The sequence below is a fragment of the Pimephales promelas genome, chromosome 7, assembly GCF_988280905.1.
Source record: "Pimephales promelas chromosome 7, fPimPro1.hap1.1, whole genome shotgun sequence".
NCBI classification, from domain to species: Eukaryota; Metazoa; Chordata; class Actinopteri; order Cypriniformes; family Leuciscidae; genus Pimephales; species Pimephales promelas.
The window spans coordinates 37,574,277-37,593,256 of record NC_142775.1 but is presented as its reverse complement, the minus strand read 5'-3'; the positions used below and the strand labels follow the sequence as shown (position 1 = coordinate 37,593,256).

The following is an 18,980-nucleotide window of genomic DNA, read 5'->3' as shown; positions in this document are numbered from 1 at the left end:
TATTAGTGTAACTTTCATGAAGTAAAAGAAATAAAAGCCTTCCTTCCGCTGGAAAAAAATAGTCCCTGACCGTGAACAGCAATGGTGTAACAGAGTTTTAGAACTAGACAAATCGGTTACACTTTATTTTGATAGTCACTTTAGACGTTCTACTAATTATAAGTACTTTTCAACTACATGTCAAGTAACTCTCATTAGAGTATTAGTATATTATAGTAGACTGTCAGTAGACTGTTAGGTTATGGTTAGGTGTTAGGCTTTGGGTTAGGAGAATAAGTTTACTTGTAGAAGAAAAGTTACTTATAGTGAGTTGAATGCCTGTTGGGGGACCAACAACATAAAGTGTTAGCAGATATTAAGCAGACAGTCTACTAATAATGACAGTTAGTTGACATGTAGTTGAAAAGTTACTTAATTATTAGAATGTCTAAAGTGGACTATCGAAATAATGTGTTACCATTCTTTCTGCATTAATGCCTAAATATAAAATTTAACTAAAGTAATCCATGTTTAATCGGGCTTCGAACCCATGTCACTGTAATGTTCCAACACTCGGCCATATCCTCACTCATGCTGAGGCACCCAAACATTTGATTTTTAATCTATTGTGAATTTACATGAAAAAAGTAGACGTTTTAAAAGATGATTTTATTTTGGCTGTTATGAGAAAAATAAATTCAAGTCGCGTTTGTCGAACACTAATTAATGCCAGAATAAAACCTGATTTTAGAATATGCCTAGTGTGTCAAAATACTCAATTACAATCTTCAATATTTCAATATTTCGTTCAAAACCACCTCAAAACAATTTCTGACATTTTAAAAAGCTGTGAATCAATGCTTGGTTAATATTGTTTTTTTTTTTTTTTTTAAATTCTACATGGAACCCCATTGAGTTTTATTTTCTATTTTTTTTAAACATAACTGCTTTTGAAGATGTAAATTCAGTCAGTCTGTTGGATGAGATTTGTTCCTTAAGGCCATTGCACACTGAGTCTGAAATTCACATCTGAAATTTTCGCATGTTAAAAAAAAAAAATCAACCTCATGTTATGTCAATCACGCGTGCACACCGCCTCCGAAACGTTTGTACGTCATAAAAAAATTCGGATTGGGTTCGATTTTCTGCGTTTTTCGCATCCACAGCCAGCATTTTGAGAGGTTTTTTTTTTGACAATTCAGGACTGGGAGGAGCTCGTTCCCCACATCATTCCACATGTGCAGTGCTTTCAGTTTTCAGTTTCAATATTCGATCAAGTGTTTATGTTCTCTCGATTGGTCTCTCTATTCAGAATCGATTGGTTCACGGAAATTGGTGGTCTTGTTTTTAAAATGTGGCTCCAGAATCACAAGCAAAGCATCAAACTGTCCCACTGACATTCTGAGGTAAATTTTGAATCGCTCGGGATAAATTCTCAACTCCTTGATAAGGAGGTGCTTCCTCTCGGCGCAATTTCAGGATTGGATGGACCCAATATTTTCTCTTTCTTCTCTCTTCAAAAAGAGAGATGGCAACAAAATCATCCTCACTGCTTCTCCAATCCATTTTGTATTTTTGTGTTTTTTTTTCCCCGCAAAGGTTTAATAAATACGCGTCGGACTCAGTGTGCAAGGTTTCTGTGCGTGACGAATTTTTAGGCTGACGAACACGAAAAAACGCATACGAAAATTTCGTACTCAGTGTGCATTGTTGCGTGGTAATTTTATAAATAGGCTACCATGTTTATTAGGGATTTGAAACAGTGTCATCAAAATGTTTAAAACCTAAGTTCTACCACTCGACCACAACTTTTCTCACTGAGAAATGCCTAGAAGTTTGTTCACCAGGTTGTTCAGCAGTCAGTGTGCGCGCGGGAGAGAAGCGCTCTTCAATCTTCTCATTTCTCAAAAGCGTCTTTGAAAGCACCCAATTTATTTTCACTGACTGCGAGATAGGCCTATTTTAACTTTCAATTCATAAAATGTTATAAACACTATATGAATATATAGCAAAAGTTTGCTATATATTCTATTTAAAATGTAGCCTACTTTTACATAATTACGTTTTGCTTTCACTAAATGTCATTTTGCGCCACCTGGTGGTCATTTCGCGAACGACTTTGAAATACGGCTGGTTTATTTTTGCCGCGGTGGTGTCTTTCTGGTTGTCCACCTACTCTATGTAGCCTAGATCTGCACATAAATGACCTATAGGCAACCTATATTTAAACAGAACTGTCATGTTCGCATGAAATACATTCCCTTTAAAAATAAATGAATTCTGGAAGAGCTGAATATGTCTCACAAGCTCTAGTTCTAAATTATCTATGGATACTGATGTGGTATGTATCATAGGCCTACTCTCGTCTCATCAGCTCTCCATAGTTTTCTGGACTCACTATAGAAAGTCTGAAATAAAAGCGTTTATGCAACCCAGAAATCCACCTAGGCCTACTACTAGATGTCAAAAACCATCACTAGATCATTTATCTCAATTACTAAGCACTCTCATGTTTAGGCTACTGTACCAAGGCACTGTGAAATCCTTTGGCCTTTCGTCTCTGCAGGATGTGAGTTAATCGGAGCCGTTCAGCGGGGAGGAGTGGGAAATGCCAATGAGACGAGAAGGAAAGATGGAAAGCTGTACTCTTCTACACACACACACACATACACACGCGTCTGGCTGGATAAATATGATGCGTCTTTGTGCTTTCATAAAACCTCCAAGAGCACATGAATCATTGAGCAAAGCCCATCTTCCAGTCAGACGACACACAGAGAAGAATGGGGCTCACCTTCTCTTCTCTACCAAGCTCAAGTTTTATTCAAAATAACTTTGAAGGAATAGTTCACACAAAAGATGAAACAGTTGTCCTTTTTGACTCATCCTCATGTCAGTCTTCACTGTGATTTTTGTCATGCAGGCATGCATTTACATGAGCTTTCAGGCTTCAGAAAGTATTGTAAAACTCAAATATAGTCGTCTGAAGTTATCGATACTGTCAGATCAGATCAACCAAGTCTTTGATTCATATGGATGTATTTTTCACAGACCAGAAATCACTCGTGAATGTTGCATGGAATAAATATTTCATCTATATATCTTGTCTTCCTCACACAAAATGACCTCATATGATTTGCAATAATAGTTTCATATGGAGTCTTTCTTTATTTGAAGCTTCAAAGCTCCAATCCAAATTTTTATGTAATAGCGTGGGAAAGATCGACCAGTACATTATTAAAAGTTAAACTTTTACCATGGAAGATAAAGTGTCATATATATATATATATTTTTTTTTTTTTTGGTGACGTGTTCTTTTAAAATAAGAAAACAGAGCTAAACATGGCAGTGCACGGCTGCTTTGTTACTATGGCAATCGTGCAAAATTGCTTTAATTCATCCTCATTTTAACAATCATCATCCGTTGGCCTAGTTCAAATCTTTTAGCACAAAAAATAGAATCTTTTGTGAGATCAGTTGCTACAAACAGCAAGTTAACTCTGTTTTGACACCCACTCGTGCAATTAATTTAAACTCTGAAATAACACATAGTGACGTAGTGATCAGAACAGTGTTTCTCAAATAAAAACTTCTTTGTCTTGATTCCAGCTTAACTCACTCAACACATTCATGCTTTTCCTTGAAATTAAGGAAAAGAAATTAAGTTTTTGATGAAAACATTCCAGGATTTTTCTCCACATAATGGACTTCAATGGGAACCAAACGGTTCAAGGTCCAAAAGACAGTTTCAGTGCAAACTGCAAACTGTTCAAAGGGCTTTAAACGATTCCAGACGATGAATAAGGGTCTTATCAAGCGAAAGGATCTCTCATTTAATAAATAAATAACAAAGTTTAAGTTTTATAAGCTCAAATGCTCGCCTTGCTCTGTTCTGTGATGCACGTTGGTGACTCTCCTGAAAGTGTCTTTTGGACCTTGAACCGTTTGGTTCCCACTGAAGTCCATTATATGGAGAAAAATCCTGGAATGTTTTCATCAAAAACCTTAATTTCTTTTCGACTGAAGAAAGAATGACATGGATATCTTGGATGACATGGGGGTGAGTAAATTATCAGCAAACGTTTTTTGAAAAGTGAACTACTCCTTTAAATGACTTTCCCTCTCCCAAATAAGCTTTGTGCATTAGCGTCATCTCAAAACTTTTCTAAAGCATTAAACAGAAAATTAGAATAATACTCTTGTAATAATGACATCCTTTGAGGCTATAAACTCGGGAGTAAGCATAATCCACTTGTCCTGCCTTCTCCAGATGAATAAAAGGGCTGACTAATACCTCTCTCAGATGGTGGAGCTGGAAACATGCGCATTATCAGGAGGACCCACATATACAGTATAACCTCTTTCTTATGCCTAAAAATATAGTCTAAATATAGTGTAGTGTTTTACAATAATCGTTCTAAAGTAGTTGTGCAGCTATCGATGCAGTATTGTGTGTGTGTGTGTGTGTGTGTGTGTGTGTACAGTAGATAGTCTGTCTAAGGCAGTTAACTCTATTAGATTAGCGTTGTTAATGCAGGTGCACCTGACAGACCTGACTTCACACACATCCATCTGCTCACATATGCACTGCATGATGTAAATGTGACAAATTATTATTAGCACAGGTGGTGCTGTTGCAGATTCTTTTCCTGAATTGACTATAAGGGTCAGAAAAGGTCAAAGTAACTCCAGAGTAATTCAAGTCGATTTCGTACAACACTGACGTCTATATATATTGTTTCAGGGCAGACTTGCATAAATCATCCCTTTAGTGCCTCCAGTGAACAAACCAACTGGGAAAAAAAAAACACTCCATTACATGTTTAGGCTGGTAAGTTAAAAACTGCACTTTTTCCTCTTTTTTCCTCTTAATGATAAAAGTCACAGGTCACTGAAATAATACCATATATTACATTAAAGATAATTGCATTAAAACAATAAATTAAATAATTACAATAATGAGGACAGGCTTTGATCTGGCTTTGATAATATATATATATATATATATATATATATATATATATATATATATTTATATATATATAAATAAATTGCATTTTATAATTTGTAAATGTTATTATATAATTACGTATATATATATATATATATATATATATATATATATATATATATATATATATATCAAAGCCAGATCAAAGCCTGTCCTCATTATTTTAATTATTTAATTTATTGTTTTAATGCAATTATCTTTAAATAACTAATTAAATAACTTTAATTAATTAATTAACACTTAAACGTCTTTAAATGCAATAGTACTGATTTCACTTTCTTAAATTAGGGTTAGGGTTATGGTTTAAGAAAGTGAAATCAGTACTTTTGCATTTAAGGACGTTTAAGTGTAAATAAACTTGCTTTAAAAAATAAATAAATAAATAAATTAATTAATAAATTAATTAATTAATAAAGATGTGTTAAATGTTGCGTTCCATATTAGAATAATACAAGAATTAATATTTTGCCCAGTGCTATATACTTAAATTATAGTTAAACACATATATGTTTGTTTTATGTATTTCTTTTAAATTTCTAAAATAATTTGACAGCGATTTCTTTTTTAATAACGTCAATCAAACATGCTATGCAAAACAGAACAGCTTGTCTTACTGCTGATTGGCTGTGTGTCTCTGATAGCGCGATGTGATTGGACGGCGCGCTTGTCACGTAACGGCTTCCACAATCAAGTTTCGTGGCGCAGAGGATTCGGGCTCATTCTCTCACACACTCTCACACACTCGTTCACGGCGGCGCGAGTCCTGAGGATGGAGGCTATCAAACCGGTAGGTGAAAAGCGTCTCTTACTTTTCGCTGAAGAACCGTTAGCTGCTCACACCAGCCGTTTGGAGGGGAAATGAGTTCTGACGGGTGCTGTGGTTTTGTTGTGAATCTTGGAGTTTGTTTAGTGAGCTGAAGTATGTGCCGGGTCAAAGCTGGCGATTATTAGTGATGGAGGTGTCAGAGGCTCGGAGTCTCGAGCGCCAGTGACGCTGTCCGCGGTGCTGGAAGTGAGTAATTAAAGCTTCGAACTACACTGTACAACAATGAAGGACTTTTAACACGAGAACGATGCTTTCAATGTCTATTTTTCATTAGTTATTGACGTAAATCATTTTTTTTAAATACCTTGCAATTTTCAGAGACAATTTATATTATATTTAACAAGATAATGTTATACCGTTATCGTATAATATTGTTTGTAGGAGGGCTCTTATGAACAAAAAGTAAGAATGACCTTATCATTTGGGGAAAAGAGTTCCCTGAATTCCCTCTGCGAACTAATCAGTCATGTACATTGGGATGTTTATGTTGCATGTTGGGTTATTTAATTGTATTTCAAGTTAGTAGCATTACTTTAGTATGGTGTTACGCTGATGGTGTTTTTGTGGCTGTGTGGGTGATACCGAGATCTGTCGTTTGATGAACTTTAAGTCATTTTCACTACATTTTAATATCAATTAATCGACCAAACAAATCGATCCTCATGTTTTTACATTTATATCTTATATTTGTTCTAGTCTTCCGGTTGAGGTGTTTTACATCGCCTGCTCTCAAAGTCATCTGCCTGTGTTGTATTTGCTGTTGACATTTTTTATCTGTGCAAGTATGATTTTAGATGTCTTTTAAACCACACGTTGCATCTGTGAGAATGTGGGAATGCAAAATTGACCAGATCTTTGATTTTCAACAGTGTTTTGACTATCTCGTTCATGCTATGATGCATAATTTATTACCCCACATTATAGCCAATTGATTTGAAGGGATTAGCTTTCAATTAATGAAGAGTAAAATCTAGCTGCTTTACTCACAGGTCTTTTAAAAAGTGCACATTTATGATCACCGGCTACTACTAGCAGGTTTGGATTTGTGCCACTATTTGATAAATGACTTGCGTCATTTGAACTTACAGACCTTTTAGGGATATGCTCATTGATAGTGACATTTTAATATGAATAAGCAGTCTACGGTGAAATAAGCTCTCTTTTCAAAACCTTTCGCCTAAACATCTTGCAGAACATAACAATGAGTCATTACTATGAAATGGGTGGCTTTTACAATTAGATTAGGAGGTTTATTTAGTCAGCGTGAAATGGAAATTGCAGTCATGTTTCTTTCTCCGTTGAGATGTACTGTATATCTGAGTGAAACAACTTCTCATGAAAAGAAAAAAAAAGAGCAGGACACATACATTAAAAATGATGTGAACGGATAAATGATTTAGAATAAACGCTGAAATATTCCATATAAAACAAGAATTGTCAATTTTTATTTCATGGTGACTTTAACATTAACGAAAAATATAAACATTTTATTTGCTATAAAATGCCACGGTGGCATGCACCTCCAGCTAAATGAACACTTTTTGTAATATATATTGTGACATAATTTAGCTTTCAGAATAGTTAATCGATTAGATTAATCGATTAGATTAATCGAACTGCTGCGTCTTTGAAAGAGAGTTTAGTGCTGATATTTCTAATCTTTTAGAATTGAGGTTGAGAAAGCCGAAGATGCACCCATTTAAAAACTTGTCCTTGAATAATTCACTTCTTGAAATAATGCTGATGTCATTTTGGCAAAGTTTTCAGGGTTTAAGGAAAAGTATATTGGTCTACAATTAAAAAATATAATATTTGATGCATAATGGGAAAACAAATGTAAACGTATATTATGTTAACTAGGAGAAAAAAAAACAGAGAGAGAAATATAAAGGTAAAATGGTAATTTTAATGTTAAAAGGGTTAGTTCACCCAAAATTAAAATTCTGTCATTAATTAATTACCCTCGTCTCGTTTCAAACCCGCAGACTTTCGTTCATCTTCAGATTTCTTTTATGAAATCTGAGAGATTTCTCTCATTGACAGCTACGCAACTACCACTTTGAAGCTTCAAAAAGTTCATAAAGAGATCGTAAAGATAGAGCGGTTTAGTCCACATTTTCTGAAGAGACTTGATCGCTTTATATGATGAACTGATTTAATTTAGGCTTTTATTCACATATAAACATTTATCAGTATCAACACACACATCAGTTGTGCTAAACGGAAGCTCAAGCATGTTCACTTGATGTGTGAGGACCAATTCATTCTTGTGTAACGCATCATGTTTGAGCTTCTGTAAGAACCAATGAGGTTCATTCTCGTGTAACGCATCACATTTGAGCTTCTGTAAGATCCAATGAGGTTCATTCTCGTGTTACGCATCACATTTGAGCTTCTGTAAGAACCAATGAGGTTCATTCTCGTGTAACGCATCACATTTGAGCTTCTGTAAGAACCAATGAGGTTCATTCTCGTGTTACGCATCACATTTGAGCTTCTGTAAGATCCAATGAGGTTCATTCTCGCGTGTCAAGCAGGTTCGGTTGAGCTTGTTTATTTTCGCTGATCAGTGTTTATACGTGAATAAAAGCCTAAATTCAATCTGTTCATCATATAAAGCGATAGAATCTCTTTCTAATTTGGACTAAATTGCTTAATCCATATGGATTCGTTTTACAATCTCTTTATGAACTTTTTGAAGCATCAGTGGTAGTTGCGTAGCTGTCGATGGAGGGGCAGAAATCTCTCAGATTTCATCACAAAGATCTTCATTTGTGTAAAAATGATGGTTTGGAACGACATGACGGTGAGTAATTAAGGACAGAATTTTCATTTTTGGGTGAACTAACCTAAAATAGTTGGCCGTAACTGCATTATATTAGCACATTGTTAATTGCTCAAGTATATTTCATACACACTTGTGCCCATATGCCGTTGTGCATGATCTGATTCAGCCGTGTGTTTCGGCGGGCACTCGTCTGTGCTGCTGTGTCCTTTATTTGCTTTTGTTCTCTTTACTGTTGTCCTCAAGTTGCAGTTGGGAAAGCAAAAGAGGTGTTTGATGAGGATCGTTCCTCACAGACGTTCTTCCGGGCAAATCAAAGACAGTAAGTCACTTGTCTTGTTGCCAGCTCGTGCTTTCTCTCGGGTTTATTTGAAATCCAATATGAATTGTGCTGACGCTTTAAATTTGCTTTTGTGACCTTGGCAGGGTTTTCTTGGCAGAGGCAGTGTTGTATTGTTAAAAATGTGTTCTGTAAGTCGACTCCCGGAGGGGACGTCTACAGATCAGAGGTTTCTCATTGTGTCCCAGGTGTCTTTTAGTACTTTATGTTACAGTCGCGGATGTCGAAATGCTCTCTGTGGTCTCCTGTATTCCCCAGAGGACTGATTTTAAGGGTAATAAACACAGTTTTATGCTTGACTTGTGGCCTCGATGCACTCATTTCTATCATTGCGAAATGAATTCTGTTGGAAAGTGTAATCCCTTAATGATTAGGTGAGCATGTTTCCCTCCCTATACACTCTCAGAAAAAAAGGAACAAAAGCTGTCACTGGGGCTGTACCTTTTCAAGAGGTAAACTTTTGTCGATTTTAGGTGCCAATATGTCCATTTTAAGTGATAATATGTACATTTCAGGTGCTAAGATTTACATTTTAGGTGCCAATATGTACATTTTGGGTGCTAATATGTACATTTTGGGTGGTAATATGTACATTTTGGGTGGTAATAAGTACATTTCAGGTGCTAATATGTACATTTTAGGTGCCAATATGTACATTTTGGGTGCTAATATGTACATTTTGGGTGCTAATAAGTACATTTCAGGTGTTAATATACATTTTGGGTGCTAATATGTACATTTTGGGTGCTAACATTTTAGGTGTTCATATGTACATTTTAGGTGCTGATATGTACATTTCAGGTGTTCATATACATTTTTGGTGCTAATATGTACATTTCAGGTGTTAATATGTACATTTTAGGTGCCAATATTGGGTGCTAATATGTACATTTTGGGTGCTAACATTTTAGGTGTTCATATGTACATTTTAGGATGCCAATATGTACATTTTGTGTGCTAATATGTACATTATAGGTGCTAATTTGTACATTTCAGGTGTTAATATGTACATTTCAGGTGCTATGTTCATTTCAGGTGTTCATTCATAAGTACATTTAGGGTGCTAATATGTACATTTGAGGTGTTAATATGTACATTTTAGTTGCTAATATGTACATTTCAGGTGTTAATATGTACATTTTAGTTGCTAATATGTACATTTCAGGTGTTAATATGTACATTTTAGTTGCTAATATGTACATTTCAGGTGTTAATATGTACATTTTAGGAGCCAATATGTTCATTTTGGGTGTTCATATGTACATTTTAGGTGCTAATATGCACCAGTAAGGTACCAATATGCAGCCTTTAGGTACAAAAGTGTATCTTTTGAAAAGGTACAGCCCCAGTGACAGCTTTTGTACCTTTTTATCTGAGAGTGTATGGAAGCCCGACACGCACCTGAAGCGGACAGTATCTCAGAGCATATCTATATCTGCGCCGCTCATGTTTTAATTGAGGCCTGGAGTCTGTCGGCTCGGCATTGACGTATTGATCAAGTCTTAGAAAAGCCTCAATAACAGGCAGATCTGATTGATTACTGTGCATTGACATGCACGGGCATTATGCCTCAGCACGAGCGCAGACTGGGAATATCGATGTGTGAAATTAATTCTAAGCATGAGCGAGGAATGACTTTCACTTATTTGAGCTTGTTGTGCCACTGTTCTAATGAAACAGCTCGAGCAAATTTCCATTTCCCACTCTTCCCGCACTTTCACATTCCAGCACTAACATTCCGAGTGTGTTTTGAGGAAATTAGACTCCCCAGCCGAAACACATTCGCAGCTCTCGTACTTGTTATCAGGTTTTGGTTTTGAACCTTCTCCCGTGTGTTAAATCAGCTCATTATACTGATATATTTCCAGTCTTCTCTAATTTGTTCTGTTAGACAGACCTGGGACGCCGTCTCCTCGCTCTCCGTTTAAAGGTGTTCTCCGGGGAAAACTTCAGCAGCAGACAGAGCGGGTGTTAAGTGGAGGGCAGCCGATAATGATCATCTTTCCGACTACTGAAAGTTGCTTCTAATGATCTGCAAATAAAACAGGGGTCGCCGCTATTGTATTTGCTCTCCTGAGGGATTCTCCTGACAGTACTTCTGGGATAGGCAACATCCCATAACCTCTTAATTATCAATTAGCTATCTCATAATAGTCTTATCCGATGCCAGATGTTTACAATGGAGATCATATTGTTGATATGGATTATTTCAAGCTTTGCTCTAGGCTGATTCAGGAAGAGTGAATGTATTTAAAGGGATAGTTCACCCAAAAATGAAAATTCTGTCATTCATTTTTCACGTTTTCACAAATTTTCTGAAGAGACTCGATCGCTTTATATGATGAACGGATTTAATTTAGGCTTTTTTGACATATTCTGTAAACAGAATCAGAATCATTTCTGTAATCATTTGAGCTTCTGTAAGAACCACAGACTGTAAAAAAAGATGGACGACGCCCCTTCGCTCTCTTCCATTGGTCTGAAGTGAATCCGCGAGTGTCTTGATATGGCGCTGACGTCTTGTAACTTGAGTCTGCGCAGAAGCGATCTCGGAGTCGGGACCCGACATGCACAGGAAGTAAAGCCGCTAAATCAAGGCCCCGCCCTCACTCTCGCAGAATCAATCGAAAGCACACGCCCACACTTTGTAAAATTAATTATAGAAATGTAGATTTTACATTTAAAGCTCCAATCTCCTCAGTCCTCTGAAGATCCCGAAAAAATTCTGTTGGTGCTTCAGTGACTACTTTGCTGTCAATCATGACGTCACGCCACCGCATGAAATAACTAACAAAAACAAACTTATTTTAAAAACAAACACTTGAAAGAAACCATATTTGGAAAAACGATATTTGAAGTGTAATTTAATAGTTTAGTTGGTCTCACGTGCTGTTGAATAACATGGGGAGGTGGGGTTTATGACCTATACTACACTGTAAAAAAATATTGATGGTTTAACTTAAAAAAGTAAGTAACCTGGTTGCCTTAATTTTAAGTTCATTGACCTGGAAAAAGTGAGTTAATACAATGAAGGAGAATGATTTAATCATCAGAAACTCAAAATTCTATGTTATCTGAACTAAATAAATGATTTTAGTTGATTTGACAAAAGAAAAAATGTTGTGATTACTACACTGTAAAAAAATATTGTTGGTTTAACTTAAAGTAAGTAACCTGGGTTGCCTTAAAATTTTAAGTTGATTGAACTGGAAAAAGTGAGTTAATACAATTAAGTAGATTAATTTAATCATCAGAAACTCAAAATAATAAGTTATCTCAGCTAAATAAATTATTATAAAGTTGATTTGACAAAAGAAAATATGTTTAGATAACAAATTTTGAAAATATTTTTTACAGAGACATTTTGGCTTAATTTTTTTAGGGCTTGTGCGGCACGCTTGGTAAGAACCAATGAGTTATATTCTTGTGCGTCAAGCAGGTTCGGTTAAACTTCTGTTTATGTTCGCTGATCAATGTTTATATGTGAATAAAAGCCTAAACTAAGGCCACATCCACACAAAGCCGTATCCGAGTTTTCCGTATCCGCTCTTTTTTTTTTTTTGCTCATTCTAAAATTATTTTTCGCAAACACGGCGTCGTCTCAAGAAATATGCGTACACAAGAAACCGACTGAAAACGATGTACATGCCAGACCAGTATGTGGCAGCCACATAGATACACTAAAAAGAAGTTTCGGAGCATTCGCTCGATACGAATCCAACGCAACAGCAAGGTGAAGACGAAGATTGCTCACCGTTTAGCATAGCAGCAGAAGACTTTGCTTTAGTAAAGCTAATAGACTCAGTAGCTTCTCCAGCACGAACACAAGCAAATAGTCCGCCATTGTTGTTGCTGTAACGTGTGACGTAGCGGTGTGGGACTAATGCTAACACGTGGTGTGATGACATCATCGTTTCACAAAATGTACGGATTGGCCGTACACATGAAAACGCAAGGGTTTCGGGTTCAGATTTATCCACTCTGGGACCCGGTTTCAGTCTCCCAAAACGCCAGATCCGTCTGGACGAAACGCCGGTACGTTACAAAATTTGTACGTATACAGCTAAACGCGCCTCCGTGTGAACAGGGCCTAAATATGTCGATTATATAAAGCCTTTTCAGAAAATTTGGACTAAACCACTCAATTCATTGGGATTAGTTTTACGATCTCTTTATGAACTTTTTGAAGTGTCAAAGTGGTAGTTGCGTAGCTATCAATGGAGGGACATATCTCTCAGATTTCCATAAGTCTCACCAAGGCTGCATTTATTTGACCAAAAATACATTAACAAAAACAGAATATTGTGAAACATTGACAATAAAAGAGATGCTAAACAAAGTTGATGTTGAATATGCTAAATTAAAGTTCTTAAAGACCATTTTGCAAGATGTAAACAACACTGGTCCAGAAACACTTCCTGTTTCAGTTTGTAACTGTTTTCTTTATTTCACATGTAAAGAAAACATCTTAAAGATGTTTAACTTTTTGATTCAGTTTTAAATGTTCTGTTGGTTGTATTTTATCCCAGCTTTTATGTAGTGTTAAAAAACTGAAACAGGAAGTGCTTCTGGACCAGTTTTGTTTACATCTTGCAAAATGGTCTATAAAAGAAAAAAAAAACTAACAATTTAACTCGTCTTAAATTTTTTTAACAGTTTTGTCATGGCCACTTAACAAACTATTTAACAAACAAATTGTTTTGTGCCACCACAACTTCTGGTTTAACTGAGTTGAGGATGAAAAGGTTAAATGTGTGTCATGCTGTAAATGCATCCAAGCAATTCGACCTCTCTGATCTGAGTCACACCAGCAAGCGAAACTATACCTGAATGTATCAGAGGCTTTTTACAATGCCAGGGCCACACACTTAGAGCATAATGTACTTTTTACTTTCACATCACCCCCTCTCTTTGCTCTCAGTAAGTGAAGCTCTTATCCAAGGAAAAGGATTACAGTTTTGCCCATTTATGTAAATGGCTATCTACTGAAGCAGTTCAGATTAAACGCCTTGTTTGCTTCAGGGTACGTCAATAATATTTCACAGTCTGGATTTGAACCACTAACCCCTCTATGCTCCTGCAGAGCATCACTGAACAAAAGTATTGGATAGGCCTGAATGTCTCACACACAGCAAGTCTAAATAATGTCACAGCCACTCAGCGATAATGTACCCGGGATTGGAAAAGACTTTGTAAGTACAGTATATGCTTTTAAGGCTATCTGAACAAGAATTGAAGTTATGTTTTTTATTTCATTCAAAGCTAAAGTGTGAGATTTTTCTGCTCTGCAAGCATCACTAAATGGCATTGCTAAACATTTTTGTGAACATGATGACGGAAACTCGGGTTTCATGGAAACTGATCTCGTCTGCAATTAGTTGGATGTACAGATCTCCAACAAACAGACTTGTTGTTTCAGGCAGCTTAAGGCAAGACAAGGCAAGTTAATTTAAATAGCATATTTTAGGGCTGTCAAGCGATTAATCGCGATTAATTGCATCCAAAATAAAAGTTTGTGTTTACGTAATATATGTGGGTGCACTGTGTATAATTATTTTCTATATATATATAAATACACACACATGCATGGATATTGAAAACATATTATTTATATATAAAATATTTATATTTATATATAATATAAATTTTATATAAATCTATGAACGGTACATGAAAATATTTCTTAAATATATACAAGCATGCAAGTGTATATATATATATATATATATATATATATATATATATATATATATATATATATATATATAAAATAATTATACACAGTGCACCCACATATATTATGTAAAAACAAACTTTTATTTTGGATGCGATTAATCGCAATTAATCGTTTGACAGCCCTAGTATATATATATATATATATATATATATATATATATATACTTACATTACACACCCACACTTTACATTTTATTAATTTAAATAATGTTTAGGAAAACAACTAACAAAACTTTTTTTAAAACATTTTAATATAAAAATGTTATTAATTGATTCATTTGTTTTTGTATTTATTCATCTATCTTTATTCAATGCACGATGTTAAGGGAAAAAAGCAAAATAACAGTACATTTTATTTATTTACATTTAGGTAAAATATAAATTAAAATGGCCATATTACACCCCAAAATATATATATAAAAAAATAGCCTAAATATATTTTGCATATAGTAAAGACAATTTTAGTAGCATATTCTATTAACAGTTTAGCATATTTCCTCCAAAATTGTGCTGATTTGAACTATTATTATTATTGAATTAATTTAATGACAAATGACAAAAAAACTATAATAAATACAGTAATGTGGAAAATATCCAATTGTTGTGCAAATAATGTCACAACAAATAAAAAATGATGGTCTTAAAAATATATTTTAATGGACTCATACTTTCTTTTTATTGTAATTTGACAGTGTGTGTGTGTGCGGTTGACTTTGAACGTAGGTGATTCACAGTGACTGATTTCATGGAAGAAGAAAAAAATATCCTCTCACGGTTAAATTATCTGACATGTCACAACGTCTCAAATCATCCTGCAAACGATGCAAGACGAGAAGGTTTCATGCCATGACCGAGAAGGAATTTCTTCCACATTTTAGCCTCACTCTTCGAATCCGAGCACACTTCGGGAGAGAAAAGCCAGTTTTGTTGCCATCTGTCTGAGCATTCCCTGACTAATGTAGCTTACAGTCCCTCAGAGATCTTGCTTAAATTCAGTACAGATTTGTTTCATTAGATTGCCTTCATCTAGTTGTTTTCCCTCCTGCTGCTAACAGTTCAGTTTGAGTGCATTCGCTATCCATCGCTTTATGTCCTGTCGCTACAGGATCTGACAGCATCTGGCCACATCAGTCAGAAGAAAACATCCCATGTGGAGAACATCGCCTTATTCTCCTCCCCGGGACGTCGTCGACCCTCTAAACAGATTCTCGTTGAGAGCTGGTTCATGTGGGCGTTTGGTTAAATTGGTGTGGATCTCTGTGTACCGCCAGAGAAGAGGAGCCAGATTATTTATCCCGAGAGCCGGAGCACAGAGCAGGTCAGCGCGCCGCTGTCGTGTCACTATGCGTATGCGTATGCGAGCAATTCTGCCTCTGATCTCACGGATGATCTCGCAGGTGCACGGGTGCGATTCCTCACGGAGAAATGCTGTGACTTTGTTACTCTCTAACGGATGAAAGCGATGACAGATGTGTCAGTGAGCCGCCTTTGAAATATCACAGCTAAAAATATATGAAATAAAATGATGTCAATAGGCTGACGGAGATGAGAGATAAAAGACAAAGAGACGCAGTTGTCCTAATCCAGTTATGATTTGTATTGAGGAAAAATTAAGAGCGACTTATCGCACTGTATTTTGCCTGCTGGTGTAGCCGTGATAATCTCCAGGTTGAGAGTCTGATTTGATGTTATCGGATAAAACCGGCTGTGATATCTCTAATCTCATGTTCCCCGGTGGGGCGTTTTTCTAAGTCTGAACAGCGAAGATGAGATTTTCGAAGTATGGAGGGACCGAAAGACTGAGAGCATAGAGAAAATGATTAGAATAACAATGTTTAATTGACTCTTGTGTCTCTCTTTTGTTGTAATGACGGCAACACTGGAACAAAACCCGAGGATCATGTTCATGTGTTCATTCTGTGAGTGAGATCACCCTCTGTGGGCGGGTTGAGATTGAGAACATGCGGGACAGACCCGACTACTGACTGTAGTCTTTAGCCTCTGGCCAAAAAATCCTCAGATGATGCAAAATGACGATTTTTGCGTCATCGGAGGATTTTTTCCAGACAAAAATACATAAATCTCTCGTCTCAGGAGGATATAAGGGTGGAAAGCACGGTAATTCGAAAATACTACAGGTTTACTACTACAAAGCTTAAAGGGATAGTTCACTTTGAAATTATTTTTTGATATGTTTTAGCTTACCTCAAGGGCATCCAAGATGTAGGTGTCTTTGTTTCCGCAGTATTTTCAATTTTGACATTTTTCAGTCAAACCGTTGTTTTCTATCAGTCATACACTGGAGGCAAAGGGGGTCCACCAAAAAGCATGCACTGAGAAGTCAAAATTAAACATGATTTAACGACTCGTACATGTAAGTACACATTGATGGCCTAAGACACGAAACGAGCGGTTTGTGTGAGAAAACGAACAGTATTTATATCGTTTTTACCTCTTGTAATAATAGCCATGACAAAATGATTTGACGGCACGGGCGTTTCGGTCTGCGCATGCGCCGGAAGTGATCGCTTGCGCGCTGACGTCACTCTTTGTTTATACAGAGATTTCGGAAGTTTTACCTTTCACTAAACATATCTAGATATACGAGAAACCGCAATGGAAAACGATTTCGGTATATCTAAAAATGTTTAGTAAAAGGTAAAACTTCCGAAATCTCAGTGTAAATATTGAGTGACGTCACACGCAAGCGATCACTTCTGGCGTAACATTGAACTGATTCAGTTCGGTTCAGTTGGACATTGAACAACTGATTCAGATCACTTGGACGTCACTGTGATTACACGAGGTAAAAACGATATAAATACTGTTCGTTTTCTCACACAAACCGCTCGTTTCGTGTCTTAGGCCATCAATGTGTACTTACATTTACGAGTCATTAAATCATGTTTAATTTTGACTTCTCTGTGCATGCTTTTTGGTGGACCCCCTTAGCCTCCAGTGTATGACTGATAGACAACAACGGTTTGACTGAAAAATGTCAAAATTGAAAATACTGTGGAAACAAAGACACCTACATCTTGGATGCCCTTGAGGTAAGCTAAAACATACCAAAAATTAATTTCAAAGTGAACTATCCCTTTAATGCTAAATCCTGAAATATCCCTTTAATATGAACATTATCCGAAGATAACGTTTTTTTGGAATTGTGCTCTTCTCATGTTAACTTCCCCAGTTAAGTAAATCTGTCCCTAAATGTCTTTCATTGTCTGTACTGCACAAGTGCTGGATGAGCAGTTTTAGATATGACGTTTTCCAGCTGTCCTTTACTGGTGCTAATTTCATGGTTGTATAACTGAAAAATAGCATTGGTAGTCATTTCGATTATTAGTTTAGTGGAATTTGAAGAGTGCAAAAACAATGTTCTGGTGTCATTTATATAAACCAGCAGTCCAAATAATCGATTACCACATTGAAAAATGCAGCTGAGTGGAGCATTTGTTAGAGGAATTCTTTCTTCAAGGCAGCAGAGAGATTAAATTGAGAGCAAAGTGAGATTTTTCTGCTTCTCAGATGTTTCTCCTAAGAAAAAAGAGATTCCTAAAAAAGTAGAATCAGAAGTCAGAGAACTTAATATAAGCTCAAACATTTCTCATCTGGTTCTTCTAAGACCAAATTATACTGTGTGAACTGCTGCTATCCATAATTGTTTAGCCTAATGCTCTTATTGCATGACAACTGTAGAATTTCTTCTAAAGAGTTTTAGGAGAACGATCTGAAACAAAGAAAACGTTTATCGTTCTGCATTATAGATGCTCAAGCAAATAGAAAGTGCACTCTTAGAAGAAAAGGTTCTATATAGAACCTTAAAAGGTTCTATCAGTGCTACGTATTTGGAACCACTAAAAGGTTCTAGGGTTCCTCTGGGTTCTATATAGAACCCTAGGGTTCCATACTTGGCCAATAGAACCTTTTACCAGAAAAAATGGTTCTATGTAGAGAGTTCCATATATGAAGCGGGGGATGGAACCATTTCTGGTTCTAAATAGAACCATTTCATGAATAGAGCGGCTTATGGGATCTTTTGGAGGTGTTGCAACATCTAGTGTGTTTAACACGTCTGTAATGCAGTGTAGATGGAGCTGAGATATTTGAAATAGAGTGTGACATTCGGTCAGCATGAGTGCAGTGGGGAATTGGTTTCTGTAGAGCATTATAGAAAGGCTGTCAGATGAGATTGCTGGGCAGCATTCAGTTAAAAATACAGCCAGTTGCATCAAACCCAATATGTTAAAGCATCACCAAGAAACTTTTCATCTGTGGTCGCCCTACAGGTTGGAAGCGG

General features: G+C 36.2%; 1 protein-coding gene across 4 annotated transcripts in view; it reads left to right on the top strand.

The window, feature by feature from the left end:
- The first annotated feature begins 5,694 nt into the window (after positions 1 to 5,694).
- The window catches only part of b3galt1b (beta-1,3-galactosyltransferase 1b), a 173,770-nt gene continuing 160,484 nt past the window's right edge, over positions 5,695 to 18,980 (top strand). For 2 of the 4 annotated variants that reach the window (XM_039683672.2, XM_039683668.2), the window contains exon 1: positions 5,695 to 5,777. The gene's annotated coding sequence lies outside the window, so the exon portion shown is untranslated. The remainder of the gene's footprint in view (positions 5,778 to 18,980) is intronic. The other 2 variants (XM_039683670.2, XM_089133431.1) reach the window with 2 other exon arrangements.